This window comes from Macrobrachium nipponense, chromosome 7, assembly GCF_015104395.2.
Source record: "Macrobrachium nipponense isolate FS-2020 chromosome 7, ASM1510439v2, whole genome shotgun sequence".
In the NCBI taxonomy this organism is placed as follows: Eukaryota; Metazoa; Arthropoda; class Malacostraca; order Decapoda; family Palaemonidae; genus Macrobrachium; species Macrobrachium nipponense.
The window spans coordinates 80,905,566-80,921,424 of NC_061109.1; positions in this window are offsets into that span (position 1 = coordinate 80,905,566).

Here is a 15,859-nt window from a genome sequence, read left to right on the forward strand (position 1 = left end):
AGACCCTGTCAGGTGAAAACTGATCCTGCCAGGAGTCACAAAGAGGAGCCTCTCGGTCCGCTTCTAGCTCCATGTCTGATGAAGATCTTGGTTCATGGCGCCTGGTGGCTGGTTGACGCCTGGCGCCCGGAAGGCGCATCAATCCTGGACAGTCTATCCTGGCTGGTAGGCGCTTCAGGCGCCAGGCGCCCCGAATGCACCTCAGGCGCCAGGCGCCTGGAATGCGCCTCAGGCGCCGGGCGCCTGGAAGGAGCCTCAGGTGCCAGGCGCCTGGCAGAGTCTCAGGCGCTTTGCGCCTAGTAGGAGTTTCAGGTGCCTCCTGCGCCTTTCTGTATTTATGTATATTTTATGAATACGCCCGCCTCGTAGGCGTTTTGCGCCTGGCTGCACCAGACTCCCTGGCAGGCGCCTCGTCCGAGCTGTCAGAGACTTCCACCCCGGACGGGATCTCTTAACAGAAGGAATCGATCCTTTCTCCTGGGAGGATCCTTCTTCAAAACTCCCACCAACGAAGATATCTGCTGCTGCATTTGCCTCAGGATCTTAGTAGCTGCGTCTTCTTTTTCCACCTCCGATCTAGGGGAAGGAGGATTTGATGAAAAATGACAATTTGTCGAAAATTGCATTTTTCCTAACTATACAAACCTGAGGTCCTTTAACAATAGGAAGGTAACTAGCGGCAGCTGGGACGGTCGTAAGCTTCGAACAAGGGGAGAACGGTAGTTAACTGCTTGTCCGATCGTGCGCGCGGCGAGCGGTGAAGAATCACTTTTGCTTTAGGCCCATGCAAAAAGTTGCAGAGTGAGGGGTGGTATGAGGTGGGACTATATGTAAAGGACCTCAGGTTTGTATAGTTAGGAAAAATGCAATTTTCGACAAATTGTCATTTGTTCCGATACGTAATACAAACCCTCGGTCCTTTAACAATAGGAAGACTCACTTCTTGGTGAGTGGAATCTGAGTCTTTTTGGTGAACAGACTGGTGTTCGTCCAACCTTGGAATGCCTCCCTGGTCGTAAGAGCGAGGGAGGGATCCAAACCTCTGTCCGATTGATTGGGGTGTGCACCGCAGGATCAATGGTCAGACCTCTGAGCCAAGTACTAAGAGAGAGGCTAGCGTATCTCGTTGTACCAGCAAGCAAGAACTTGCTCCTTTACAAGAGCCAACATAAAGTTATGGGTTTGTCTCAAGTAGGCATCCACTCCTTCCTCTTGTTGGAGGGAGTGGAGGATATTTGCTTCTATCCCTAACTAAAGGGATAGATTGGGGCTCGGTCGAGTAGCTTACCTGCATCGGAATTCCTTCCCAGTAATGGTGACGACCGTGACCCTCTGCCCACAGTAGAGAGAGAGAAAGATGGAGAGAGAAGCCAGTCGCACTCTCATTCACCCATTCATTCCTACAGTCACACCAGGAATCGATGCTCTTCTGCCTGCTCGGGTGCTGGGTAAGCTTACACAACGTGTTGAGCAGCCACCACAGGTCCCAAGGAAAAAGTATCCAAGGACTTGTGGGCAATATCCCGAAGGTAGAAGACGTGAAGGTTAGTCTGGTTGGCCCAGACACCTGCCTTCAGGACCTGCGCCACGGAGAAGTTCTTACGGAACGCCAAAGAGGGTCCAATACCTCTGACTTCGTGGGCTCTCGGTCGGAGCGTACGGATGTCGTCACTACCATCAGCCTCGTACGCTCTCCTGATCACCTCACGCAGCCAGAAAGAAAGTGTGTTCTTGGATACTTCTTTCTTGGTAATCCCAGTGCTAAAGAAGAGGCGTCGACACTCAGGGCCTGAGGTGTCGAGTTTTCTTCAGATAGCTCCGTAGCACCCTAACAGGCGACAAAGCAGCATCTCATTCGTATCGTTGTCGGTGAAATCCATTAGGGAGGGGATCGTGAAAGACTCGAACCTGTCGTCAGGGATCGACGTGGATTCTGAGTCTTAGCTACGAAGTTCGGGACAAAATCGAGCGTCACAGATCCCCAGCCCCTGGTATGTTTAACATTAAAGGACAGACCATGAAGTTCCCCTACTCTCTTCGCCGATGCCAGGGCCAGCAAGAAGAGGGTCTTGAGGGTCAGATCCCTGTCTGACGACTCTCGGAGTGGCTCGAATGGTCTTCGAGTCAAACTCCTAAGGACGAGAGTCACATCCCTCAGGGGCCTCAGGGGGCCTGAGTTCCCTGGGTGGGCAAGACCTTTCGAAGCTCCTCATGAGCAAGGAGATCTCGAACGAGTTCGAGATGTCCAGTCCCCTCAGTTTTAGGACAAGGGCCAGGGCGGCTCTATATCCTTTAACTGTGGGTACTGAGAGGAGCTTCTCTCGGCGAAGAAACACGAGGAAATCCGCTACCTGCTGAAGATTGGCTCTTGAGAGGAGATGGACCCCGTCTACGACACCAACCACAGAAGACGGCCCACTTCCCCTGGTACAACAGCTGCAGAGGACCTGTCGGACGTGTCCAGCCATCTCTGTTGCTGCGCTGCGAGAAAAGCCTCTCGTTCGCAAGAGATGGTGGATAACAGCCAGCCGTGAAGTTGTAGGGACTGGACTGCTCGGTGGTACCGCTCTACGTATGGCTGGGCTAGAAGGTTGTGCCAGTGGTGGGGCATCTCTCTTGGTTCTTCCGCAAGAAGAGCCAGCAGGTCCGGATACCAAACGGCTTGAGGTCGTTTGGGAGCCACCAGGATCATCCTGAGATTGGGAGTGACCAGCGCTCGGCTGATCACTTTCCGAATCAGACAAAAGGGAGGAAAGGCGTAGACGAAGAGGTTGTCCCAGGGGTGTTGAAGAGCGTCCTCTGCAGCTGCCCATGGGTCCGGCACGGCCGAACAAAAAACCTGAAGTTTTTTGTTGTGCCGGGTGGCGAACAGGTCTATGGACCAGACACCCACACAGGTTGAAGAGCCTTTCCGCCACTTCTGGGTGTAGGGACCACTCGGTCCCTATCACCTGATCCCGACGGCTCAGCTTGTCTGCTACTACATTCCTCTTGCCTGGAATGTAGCGTGCTGACAGCTCTATTGAGTGAGCCGTGGCCCACTCGTGCACCTGCACGGTCAACTGGTGTAGCGGGAGAGACACTAGGCCCCCCCTGCTTGTTGACGTATGCCACTACTGTGGTGTTGTCGCACATCAACCCACCACCGAGTGTCCCACCAAGCGGTCCTGGATTCTTGGAGAGCGTAGAACGCCGCCTTGAGTTCCAGGACATTGATGTGAAGGTGCTTGTCGTGATGGTCCCACACACCTGCAGCCAGCAACTCCTCCAGGTGTGCGCCCCATCCCTCGGTCGATGCGTCCTGAAAACAGCAACATCTCCTGGGGGGGGGGGGGGGGAGTGCGTAGGGGCACTCCTCTTAAGAGGGTTCCTGTCGTCGAGCCACCAGGCTAGGTCCTGCCTCACCTTCTCCGGTTGAGGGACACGGGGAAATGGGGAAGTAAGGTGGATCCTTTACCTGTGACCAACTCTCCCTTAGTCTCCACTGGAGAGACCGCAGGTGAAGACGTCCGTGAGGAACTAACTTCTCGAGTGACGACAGGTGGCCGATCACGACTTGCCATTACTGAGCTGCCTGTTCCTGCTGATCCTCAAGTCTGCGGGGCGGACTTGAGCTGCTACCGTATCGATCAGCATACCCAGGTACTTCATCTTCTGCTTGGGTTCGAGATCGGACTTCTCATAGTTTATCACGATCCCCAGATCGCGACAAAGCTTTAGAAGTCGATCCCTGTCCTGCAGCAACTGCGAGCGGGAGCTCGCCAGGACCAGCCAATCGTCGAGATACCTCAGAAGACGTATCCCGTGCGAATGGGCCCAAGCAGACACCAGAGTGAACACTCTCGTGAACACCTGTGGGGCGGTTGAGAGACCGAAGCAAAGTGCCCTGAATTGGTACACCGTCCCGTCGAAGATGAAGCGGAGGTACTTTCTGGAGGACTGATGGATGGGTATTTGAAAATACGCTCCTTCAGGTCCCACCGAAAGCATGAAATCGTTCTCCCTCCTATGGAGTCGAGCACGTGAACGTGCCTCTCCATCTTGAACCGAGTCTGGCGAACAAATCGGTTCAGGGGAGAGAGATCTATCACCGGGCGCCAGCCCCCCAATGCCTTCTCCACTAAGAAAAGGCGGCTGTAAAAGCCCGGTGACCGATCTACTACGACTTCTACAGCTCGTTTGGTCAGCATGGTCTTGATCTCCTGCCGAAGAGCATCGTCCTTTGAGGATCCTAGTACATATGTCTGAAGATGGACCGGGTTGGAGGTGAGGGGTGGCCGAGATTCGAAGGGTAGTAGATGTCCCTCCCGAAGGACGTCTACTATCCAGGTCTCGGCACCGTAGCACTGCCAAGTTGCCCAATGGCTCGCTAGGCACCCCCACTTCCGGCAGCTGGTGAGGGGGAACGCCGTCCCTAGCGTTTCCCACCTCTCTCCGACTTCTTCCCAGCACCTCCTCGGGGAGGAAAGGAGGGCTGGGAGGAGGGCTGGTTATGGCCTCCTTTACCAGAAGTTGAAGCAGGAAGAGTCTTTCCTCGGGCTTCGATGGAGCAGCCGTCTTAGCAGCCGAGGAAGGCGCTAGCTAAACTCTTAGGCTTAGCCGCAGTTGCACGAGGTTGCCCAGAAACCTTCGTAACTGCCTGGTGAACCAGACGGTCACTGTCATCAGTGCGCCGTCTCTCCACCGCAGCGTCCACATCTCTCCGGGAAAGAGAGCGGAGGAACTCTTTCATATGTCCGTTACGGAGTCCATTTACCGCCTCACGCCCAGCCCCCTTGGCTACTCGTGTAAGGACAGCGTCCCTACGACGGAGAACCAAGTTGGCCCACAGGTTTGCCGTCTGATGGGTCGAGGTAGGAAATGGCCCTACCTCCAGACTGGCACAGTCTCCTGAAAGAAGTGTCGTCTTCGAGAGCAGAACTCCCAGAGCCGGCCGCTACTTTGGATATTGTGAGGGACCACAAATCCAGCCAAGAGACTGCCTGGAATGCTGCCATAGCGGTAGATTCCAGGCAAGTGCCTCCTGCTGCGAGAACCAAGGGTTCTCCGACAGAGCTGCTGCAGGGACACACCTGGAGTCAGCCTCGCTAACTCCGGGTTAACCATGTTTCGGCAGTACCGGGTCTCGTCTTCCGAAGGCACGTAAATCGCCTCTGACGCTGTAGAGGAGGAGGAAGCAGCTTAGAAGACCGTCCGGATTTCAGCGAATCCTCCCGTCCTGAGACGAGATTCTCAACTTGATCCAGGACTGAGTCTGCAAGCTCTGATCGCGGTAACCCCACCATCATTTTGGGTTCCCTCTTAGGACCCCAAAATGACTCGAGCCGGGACGTGGGCTCTGCCGGTGGTAGCGGCGATCCTTCCGCAAGGTCATTATGCTGACGAATCAGCTTAATGACCTCTGCAAAGTTCCTCTGTATCTCGGGAGTAACTGCGTCTTGCGGAGTAGAAAACCGTCCAGGTCCCTCCAGCAATGAACAGATCCCGTGATACTCCTCCTTCAAATAAGGAGGGAACAGGCGGCCCTGACCCCTGACGGTCACCTCCAACTACTTGCGCGTATGTTCTGGTCGGTCCTAGAACCGTGCCTGAGCCATACGGCGTCATAGCGGGATCGCGAGCGGCGCACCTCTCGCAATCACTCCTCGGTACCTAAACGCTCCTCCCGGTTGTAGACCCGAGGAGGTTGAAGGTACGGGAGAGGCAGACCTGACGCTCCCCCCCCTTCGCTCCGCTGGCAGGACCAGCGGTTGCGTGGAGGGCTGCTGCTGATCGTCAACCCGCGTGGCGATCGAGCAGCAGGCCTAGCCTTGCCGCTCGCCTGGGGCGAGTGGCTCGGCTGAGAACGTTGACGCTGATCTCTAGCGTCAGGCGAGCTGTTGCTGTTATTGTCTCCGCCCGTGGTCCCTATGGAGCGGCGGTCCAGGGTTGACCTGCTAGGCTCTCTGTCGCGGCGGAGACCGGCCAGCTCCGTCCCTCATCGGCGCGTCGAGCCGCTAGGTACCAGCTGTGGCTGGTACCGACGGCCGCGGGGACCCCTTCCTCGCCTCAACCCGTGGCTGGTCAGCGACCGTCACGTCAACCCGAGCAGCCAGTTGGTCGCTGCGAGAGCGTCCACTGGCCTGGCGAGAGTCGTGTGCACGACTCTCGCAGTTCTTCTGCTCCGCGCCGCGGTCTTGACGGCGAGCGAGCTCGGGCGTCAAAACTTTGGCTGGACGGTCTCCCGTGGAAGAGCGTCCACTCGGTACTTCTCGCGAACGAGAAGCGGCCGAGACGGAACCTGACTTAGCGGCAGAACCGCTAACACCAGGTGAGGACGTACCAGCCGAGGCTGGTACACCTCTGGTCCCCGTCGTCTTTCTTTGCAGAGGAAGAGACGGGCCCGTTCCCGAAGGAACAGGAGGACCAGCAGAAGAACTCCCCGAATCGCCTGAGCGAGACGGGCCCTTAGAAGATCCCGAAGGAGTCTTCTTAGGGGGGGAGGAAGGAGGCAGCCTTCTTCTTCTTCGGCTGGTTAGCCTTAGAAGTCGAAGGGGAAAAGAGAGGACAGCAGACGACGAAGAAGACGACGAAGACGACAACGAAACATTCCCTCTTCTTTTCGCCAGGCTCCGCAGGACAGACGTCAGGTCTTCATCCAGGAGGGAGCCGGGGCAGTTGCCCGAAGCAACAAGAACAGGGGCCCGACTGCACCTGTCCGGAAGAACCTGAGACTGTAGCAGCACCACCAACAGCAGGAGCGACAGGAACAGGTCCAGGAACGCAGGAACAGCAGTACAGCATCTGAAAAGGAAGGAGCAGCAGGGACAGCAACAGGTACGGCAGGCACGGCAGGAACCACAGGAGAGCCAGGCGTCCTGTCGGCAGCTACCGTCATTCTCGGCACTGGCGGCAGGTCTAGGGGGGTACTCTTAGGGCAGCGGAAGTCCGGGGTCGGCAACACAAAGAAACCAGGTGGCGGTGGCACCGTCCTCTTTGGTAACGGCAGTAATGGGTTGTGCACCGCAGCCGTAGGCGTCACCGTCATTACATGCGGCGTGTACACGAGAATTGCGCGGCATGTCATATGCTGGTGTTGATATGGTTGGTAGTAGTAGTGGTTACCACACCATGAGTGACCACTGCCGACCCCGCCAACCGCTGAAGCAACCCCTGAATACTTGGCACTCCCTGCAGTCCAGCGACTCCCACACCTGTCCAAGGTCGTCCTTCGCTGGTGGCATATCTGCGGAGCAACAGTCGGGTTAGTAAAGAGGGGTTTTCCTCGCGCTGGGGGAGAAGAACCCCACCCAGAACGGGACTGGAAGACCCCGAATACAACTGGACGTCCGGGTAGCGGGCGCCCTCCTCCACACTCGACGGATCGAGTGAGGAGAAGGACTCCGCTACCCCCCACCCCCCCCGCAGGGGAAGGCGCGAAACGTGGGGGGCTGACCGGGAGGCAGGAAGGAAGACGAAGTGTCAGTTACCAAAGGAGTCACTGGAGAGCTTTCCGATGACTTCTTTGGAGGCCTAAGTCTCTTCCTGCCCTCGTACAGAACCCACTGCGCCTCTGGACCAATTCATACAAGTTATACATTGGTTCGTTCCGCCGGAGCATTCTCGCCCTCGGCAACGAGTAGAAACCTCATGTGGATCCACGTCCACGAATGATCTAAATCCGCCGCATCTACGCCCCTCCAGCCCGGGACACACTCTACGGGCGACTGGGGGGCGCGGCGAATCTCCATTTCTTGATCACTCATATTGCAGCAATAATGAATAAAGAAAGTTGTACAAGTACTTACAATCATCCACACTCAACTAAACCAGAAAAGAGGGCTGATACTCAAAGCAAACGACAAAAGCGGGCAAAGTGATGACGAACACGTCCTATCTCCCACACTGGCCGAAAGCAAAATGATATTGTTATGATACAATAAAGTTTTGTTCATACTTACCTGGCAGATATATATATAGCTGTATTTTTCTGAAGTCCGACAGAATTTTAAAAACTTCCGACACACGCAGTGGTCGGCCAGGTGGTTAGTACCCATTCCCGCCGCTGGGAGGCGGGTATCAGGAACCATTCCCATTTTCTATTCATAATTTTTCTGTCGCTGGTGCTGAAAACACCTGTTTTTCAGTACCTCCGTCTTAGGATTTTGGAAACTTCATTGCCGCTAAGTATCCTAATTGTCTTTTGATTTATTTTACTTGGATTTGTGGATTTGTGGCTAGGCATACGCTATCTTAAATTGATTTGAATTTGATTCATTTTTGCATAAAATATCTGAATCTAGTTAGGCTAGTTTCAGAACGGGGTTGTCTGCAAAGATAGGGTGTGGCTACCGAAAGCTTCGGTAGATCCGCACTTGGTATGTACGAGGGGTATGGGTCCCTTGCTTCTTTGTTGAGATTTGTCATGTAAGGACTGTGTGAGACTTTGTCTATTCCGTGCGGAAGTACGTATGATTCGTATGTACGCAATTAATCAGTAAACAGTCTATTCCGTAGAACGTAGATTCGTAGTAACGCAATTAATCATAACAAAAGTCAGGGTAGTGAACGCTTTAACCTTCCTTTAGACTTTAATTTTTGCCCTAAACCCGTAGTATGCCTACGGGCTATGAATATGTCTACGAGAGGTGCTCGCTCTCCTTCATTGCTGTGAAGTGCTACTTCTGTAATTGTTACTCCTAACCCTGCAGTGTTGCCTTCGGGCCCTAAGCAGTGTCTGTAGAGGAATTGGCCCTTTCTCTGATACTCTTTCGATTCGTATCTTAGAATCGAAAGTGCTTGCTTTAGAGAGTAAAAGTGAAGTGCAGAATTGCAGTGATACCCCTTGTTTAGTGGTTTGTATTACGTATCGGACAAATCATAGTATTAACTTTAATTAGGCCTAATATTAAATTAATTTCAGTTGTCATTGTAATTTGATAATACGACTGGTAATAATTTGTAACTGTAATTGACATAAGCTCAATGTAAATACTGACGCAATAGTCTGTTAAACGTAATGAAGACGTCATACATACAAATTCCTTATATCTGACATCTGATTATATGCCCCAAGATAGATACCTCATTGACTATATTAAATGTCAACATAGTTGAAGACACGTCTCCTTTAAGACGTTTGTACAAACTTTGGCATAAGTGAGAGTGTTGTTACGTTAGTCATTTTTAGTCAATCAGGAGAGAATGGAGATGGATACGGCGACGCAAACCCGTATTCGTCATCCGCTGATTCCAGCGTGAATGACTGCCGAGTTTAGTGTTTTATACTACGCCATATGATGATACACATAATACAATTATAATGCTTTAGTCGGACAGAATCCGATCTTCATTCTGTTCGATTACATTCATATTAATTTATCCTCAGATCGGATTCTCGTTCGTTTTCAATTACACCTGTATTGAATTATCCGAAGTCAAGAATGCCTTAAGCCTACAGCGTTAGCCCAATATAAAAATAACTACCGATATGTTTGTACAGCGAATACTTTTAGGTTAGGCTATGGCTACTGAATATGCATACGATATATCATCGTGAACACTAGGCTAACCGTAGTTAATTTTATTCGATTTCTCTTCATACTGAATATCGTAAGTCAATATGCATTGAACGGAGAATTAGTTGATATTAACAATTATCGTATCGTATACGTAGAGGAAAGTAACCTTAAAGACGAAGGAGCATATCTGAAAGACCAACCCTGGCCTAAAAGCTTCTGATGCAAGGAACTCGAAGCAGGAAAAAGCCTAAAGATGCTCTAAGGACACTGTGCCTCTAAAACTACTACTTTCAATAGAAAACCGACCCGAAGAAGCCTGCATTCTTCTCTTCCTAAACTAAACACTATGTAGCCTATTATCCCTACTCGTCTATATCTGACCTAAGTTTTTACATCCTGAGAACTACATCGAGGGAAAGGGAAGGGGAATCTGGCTGCCAACACTGCCTGGTCCGCGCCAGGGGGGACGGCGGATCCTGCCCTGTGGGCTTGCGGATCCCCATAACCCCCAGCACCGGTTAGGGCTGATTCTGGAACAGGCAGGGGGAGCTGGAAAAGAACTATAGTAATTTCAGTATCCCTATTGCTCGATCTATCCTCACATAATCTTGACATAAATCGGTAACAGAGATGTCATCGAGGGAAGGGGAATCTGCTGCCACACTGCTGCTCCGCAGTGACGGCGGATCCTGCCCTGTGGGCTTGCGGATCCCCATAACCCCCAGCACCGGTTAGGGCTGATTCTGGAACAGACAGGGGAGCTGGAAAAGAACGATTAGTAATTTCAGTATCCCTATTGCTCGATCTTATCCCTCACATAATCTTGACATAAAAATCGTAACAGAGATGTCATACTCGATGTCAGCGTACTCTCAAGTCTCTTAAAGAGCACTGTCTCTAAGTCTTTATCTTGATCTACGTTAGTCTCTTCCTGCCTACAGTTACTTCTTAATACGAGACCTTTCCTATGTTTGAGATACCCTAACATCTGGTCCAAAGACCACTCCTGACATTCCAAACATCTGGTCTTTACATTATATTGAACAGGCCTACAATTTACGCATAAGGAATGACTATCGTGTCATAGGGTACTCATCCTTTTCTTGCATTGTTGGCAAAGACGATACGTTGTTGAACTTCCGCTCGTCGTTTTCTGTGATGTCGTGGCCGAGGATGCAGTAGTCGTTGTCGTAGCCTGTGTTTGTTTCTTCCTTTGCAGAATCAATGTCTAATGACAAGGTATTAAGAGCAATCCAACCAGTAATCCAAAGGGATGCGTAATTCGTCACCAAAATCAATCAAATCAAAGTGCAAATGAAGGTCGGGCAGACCCAAAAGGAGTTCGCTGTGGATACATCTGTACTCCACCGCAAACGATAAGTGATTGACGTGAGAGGGCAGGTGTGACCGGCCCGTGAGGCAGGGCTATAGCGGTGGGCTGGTAACTAGGTAACGAGGGTGTTTGCCAGGAGATTGGCAACACTGATCGTTTATTTTAACCAAAGATTTGGTAAATTTTTAATAAATGATGGTTCGGGCTGGTAAGTGACCAGGGCTAGTTCAGGTGTTCAGGGGGTGTATTGCAATATGTCACTTAAAAATATTTTGGACGCAACCTATTGGAGATGCAACTCAGTATTTGCATCTCATTATTTAAAAGATGTGCGAGTAACGTATGAGAAATGTTTTTCTTTAGGTCCGTTTGTGTCAGCACAGACGGTTCTGGGTAAAGGAGAGAGCACCGATCCTTAAATATGTGTACGTAACCCTCTTGTCGGATGTGTTTCTCGTGTTTCCTGTGCATGGGAGTGTCAGATGTCGCACTGGCGGCCTTCACTTCGCTTCATTAGGAAATCGAGTGACAGCTGACTATGAGAGGGGTACAAAATTTTTTATTTTTGTATGTATGAGTTTCGAGTTTGTGTTGTTTGCTAAAGAGTTTGGGGATGACTCTTAGCAATCTTAGAACTAACACGGGTTAGGATCGGGTGATCGGGATCGGTTGTGTGCTCCTTAAAGAAGGCTTGTTGTCATATAAGCGGATTAGCACCCCTTGACAAACGCAGTTAGGCTCTGCCGAGTAAGTGGATAAGACCCCATCGACAGACCAGCAAGAACTCTTGGCCACAGATACTATCTCGCTAAGGCTCTTGAGATGAAGCAGACTCCTGGGCAGTTAGCCACGAAGTCTTCCATCTAATAAGGTAGGAACTAAGGTTTATTTATACCTACAACATATGTTGTTTACCTGTCTAGTCAGTTAGTTAGCTGTCTCTTGCCCTCCACCAAAGGGTGTCAATCAGCTATGTATATATTCGACAGGTAAGTTGAATGTATGAAAAATGATATTGTTTATGTTACAATAAAGTTTCATACATACTTACCTGGCAGATATATACATAGCTAAGACTCCGTCGTCCCCGACAGAAATTCAAATTTCGCGCCTCACTCGCTACAGGTAGTCAGGTGATCTACCGGCCTGCCACCCTGGGGTTGGCAGGACTATGGAACCATCCTCCCGTTTTCTATCATATTTTCTCTCTTCCACCTGTCTCCTGCGGGAGGCTGGGTGGGCCTTTAATTGTATATATCTGACCAGTAAGTAATGTATGAAACTTTATTGTAACATAACAATATCATTTTCATACAATCAACTTACCTGTCAGATATATACATAAGCTGATTGGCACCCTTCGGTGGAGGGTAAGAGACAGCTACTATATGGAATAGACAGGTAAAACAACATATGTTGTAGGTATAAATAAAACCTTGGTTCCTACCTGATAGGTGGTAGACTTGGTGGGTGTTTGCCCAGTAGTCTGCATCACCTCAAGAAACTTAGCGAGATATGTGATCTATGGCCAAGAGTTCTTGTGGGTCTGCCGATGGGGTCTTACCCACTTACTCAGCAGAGCCTAAAAGGACTTTGTCAATGGTGCTGATCCACTTATATGACAATACACCTTATGAAGGAGCACACAACCATCCCGACCACCTGATCCTAACCATGTGTTAGAACTAAGGATTGTTACGCGTTATCCCCAAACTCGTCACAACAACCGTAACTCAAAAACCACTACTACGCACATACATAATTTTTCAAAAAAAAAAATTATACTCAACTAATTGGATATGACGAGAATTCTCTTATGAACAACATAGACGGCCGCCGTGCGAGCCTGAATCCTCCATTGTTCGAAGAGATTCTCGACCATATCCAAACAGAAGAACATATATACATTTTAAGGATTTGGTGTCGGCTCCCGTACCCAGAATCGATCTGCCGATACGATAGGACCTAGAGAAAGCACTTCTCATACGTCACACGCACGTCTTTCAAGTAATGAGATGCAATACTGAGTTGCATCTCCAATATGTCGTATCTATAATGTTTTTTAAGCGACATATTCTTATAAAACGAGAGAGACGTCGCAACCGCTCTTACTTCATGAGCTTTTACCCTCAGTAGTTGTAATTGTTCGTCAGGACAGACCTTATGAGCGTCCGTAATGACGTTTCTTACAAAGAACGCTAGAGCATTCTTTGACATCAGTCTTGTGGGGTCTTTTACCGCTCAGCACCAAGACCTTGTCTAGAGCCTCCCAACTGACGCTTCCTCTGAAGATAGAACTTCAGAGCTCTAACAGGGCATAGCGACCTCTCTGCTTCTCTGCCTACGAGACTAGACATTCCTTTGACTTCGAATGACCTAGGCCGGGATTCGTGGATTCCTCGTTTTTTTTTTTCGCTAAAAACAGAGTCTTAAACAGAGCAAATCGCCGAGTCTCCCTTGAATCCTACTTTATCCTGCAGAGCTTGTAACTCACTAATTCTTTTTGCCGTCGCTAACGATAAAAGAAATAGGCATTTTCTAGTTATGTCTCTAAATGATGCCCGATGCGGAGGCTCGAATCTATCCGAAGACAGATATTTGAGGACTACGTCCAAGTTCCAGTCGGAGGTACTGGTTCCTTAGACTTTGAAGTCTCAAAAGATCTTATGATCGTGGAGATCTTTGTTATTTGCCAGATCTAAACCCCTGTTCCTGAATACAGCCGAGAGCATACTCCTGTATCCCTTTATTGTGGATACGGCTAGATGAGATTTTACTCTGAGGAATAGCAAGAATCAGCAATTTCCGCTATAGAGGTAGAGGAGGAGGACAACTTCTTGGCTCTACACACCTTCTAAAGACCTCCACTTCGACTGGTATACTTTCGTAGTGGAGGTTTCTGCGAGCTCTCGCGATCGCGCTTGCCACTTCGCGAGAAAAGCCTCTCCGCTCTGACAGTCTTTCGATAGTCGAAAGGCAGTCAGACGAGAGCGGGGAGGTTTTGATGGTACCTCTTGAAGTGTGGTTGTTTGAGAAGATCCGTCCTTTCTGGTAGGGATCTTGGAAAGTCTACGATCCACTCTACCACCTCCGTGAACCATTCCTGGGCCGGCCAAAGGGGGCTATTAAAGTCATCCTCGTCTCTTTTGACGCCACAAACTTTTTCAATACTAACCCCAGGATTTTGAATGGGGGAAAAGCGTAAACGTCCACTCGAGACCAGTTTAGCAGGAAGGCGTCTACCATAATTGCTCTTGGGTCTTCCACGACCGAGCAAAACACTGGGAGCCTTTTTGAAATGTATGTTGCGAAGAGATCCACATGAGGAGTTCCCCACAGAGACCAGAGATCGAGACACTTCCTCGTGCAGAGTCCATTCTGTATGAAGGACCTGGTTCCTCCTGCTGAGCCTGTCCGCCCTCACATTCCTTACTCCCTGTACGAACCTTGTCAGCAGGGAGATGTTCCTGTGAGACGTCCAAAGTAATAGGTCCCTCGTGAGTTCGTAAAGGAACGAGGGAGTGTGTCCCTCCCTGTTTCCGAATGTAGGCAGTGCGGTGGTGTTGTCCACGTTTTACTTGCACTATCTTGTCTCTCAACCAGAGGTTCTAGGCTCTTCAAAGCCAGGTGTACGGCGAAGAGCTCTTTGCAATTTATGTGCCAGGACACCTGTGCTGGTTCCCAGGTGCCTGACACTTCCTCCGAGCCTAATGTCGCTCCCCAAACCCGTCTCCGACGCGTCGGAGAACAACACTAGGTCTGGGTTCTGTGATCTTAGAGAGATCCCTTTGTTCTCTTCCAGAGGTAGCACCACCACTGTAGTGTGCTTTACCTCCACTGAAATGGGAAAAAACGTCCGACAGTTTGTCCCGTTTTTCCAGCTCCAAGACTTCTTGAGGAAGAATTGAAGTGGACGGATATGAAGTCTTCCGAGAGGGAAGAAATTGTTCCAGCGAGAAAGCGTCCCCAGAAGGCTCAACCATTCCCTCGCTGACGTTTGCTGCTTCTCTATAAGAAGAGAGAGATTATCCTCAACCTTTTGCGGTTCTCTCTTGCGAAGGAAAAACTCGAAAACCCCGAGAATCCATCCGAATCCCCAGATAGACTAGGTCTTGTCTGGGGGTCGCTGAGACTTCTCGAGGTTCACAAGCAATCCCAACGCCTTGGTCAAAATCCAGAGTTAACTTTAGGTCCTCCAAACACTGTCTCTCCGATCTGGCCCTGATGAGCCAGTCGTCTAGGTACTCGAGACATTCACTCCTTTGAGATGAAGAAATCTCGCCACATTCCTCATCAAGGCTTGTGAAGACCTGAGGAGCTGTGGACAGGGGCCGAAACACAAGGCTCTGAACTGAAAGATCCTTCCCCCGTCATGAAACGGATGGTACTTCTTCGACGAAGGGTGGGATCGGGACGTGAAAGTAGGCGTCTTGGAGATCTAGAGACACCATCCAATCTCCTTGTCGTAATGACGCTAGGACTGAAGCAGAAGTCTCCATGGAGAACTTCTCCTTCTGAACAAATTTGTTCAGAGCGCTGACGTCTAGTACTGGTCTCCAGCCTCCCGAGGCTTTCGCCACTAGAAAAAGGCGATTGTAAAACCCCGGGGAGTTTTTTGATCCATCCAGTACTAGTTCTACTGCACTCTTGTCCCACATTTGTTCCACCATCGATCGAAGAGTATCCCTCAGCACAGGATCCTTGTACTTGGCTGATAGTTCCCTTGGTATTGACGTTAGGGGCGGGAGTATTCAGGAAAGGGATACAATATCCCTTCCTTATGATATTTAGTGAAGACGCGTCTGCGTCTATCAGTGTCCAGGCCTCCACGAATCCCAGGAGCCTGGCACCTACTGGTGCTTGGAGGAGAAATGTTTCATTTTCCCTTTTTAAAGGACGAAAGGCGGACCTACCTCTTCTCTCTGGAGCCTTCCTTCTTGCGGAGGTCTGGAGATCGGACCACCTCGAAAGGGCTGCCTAGAAGTGCTAGGTTCTTTCTTTCTTGTCCGAAACTAAAACAGGTTTT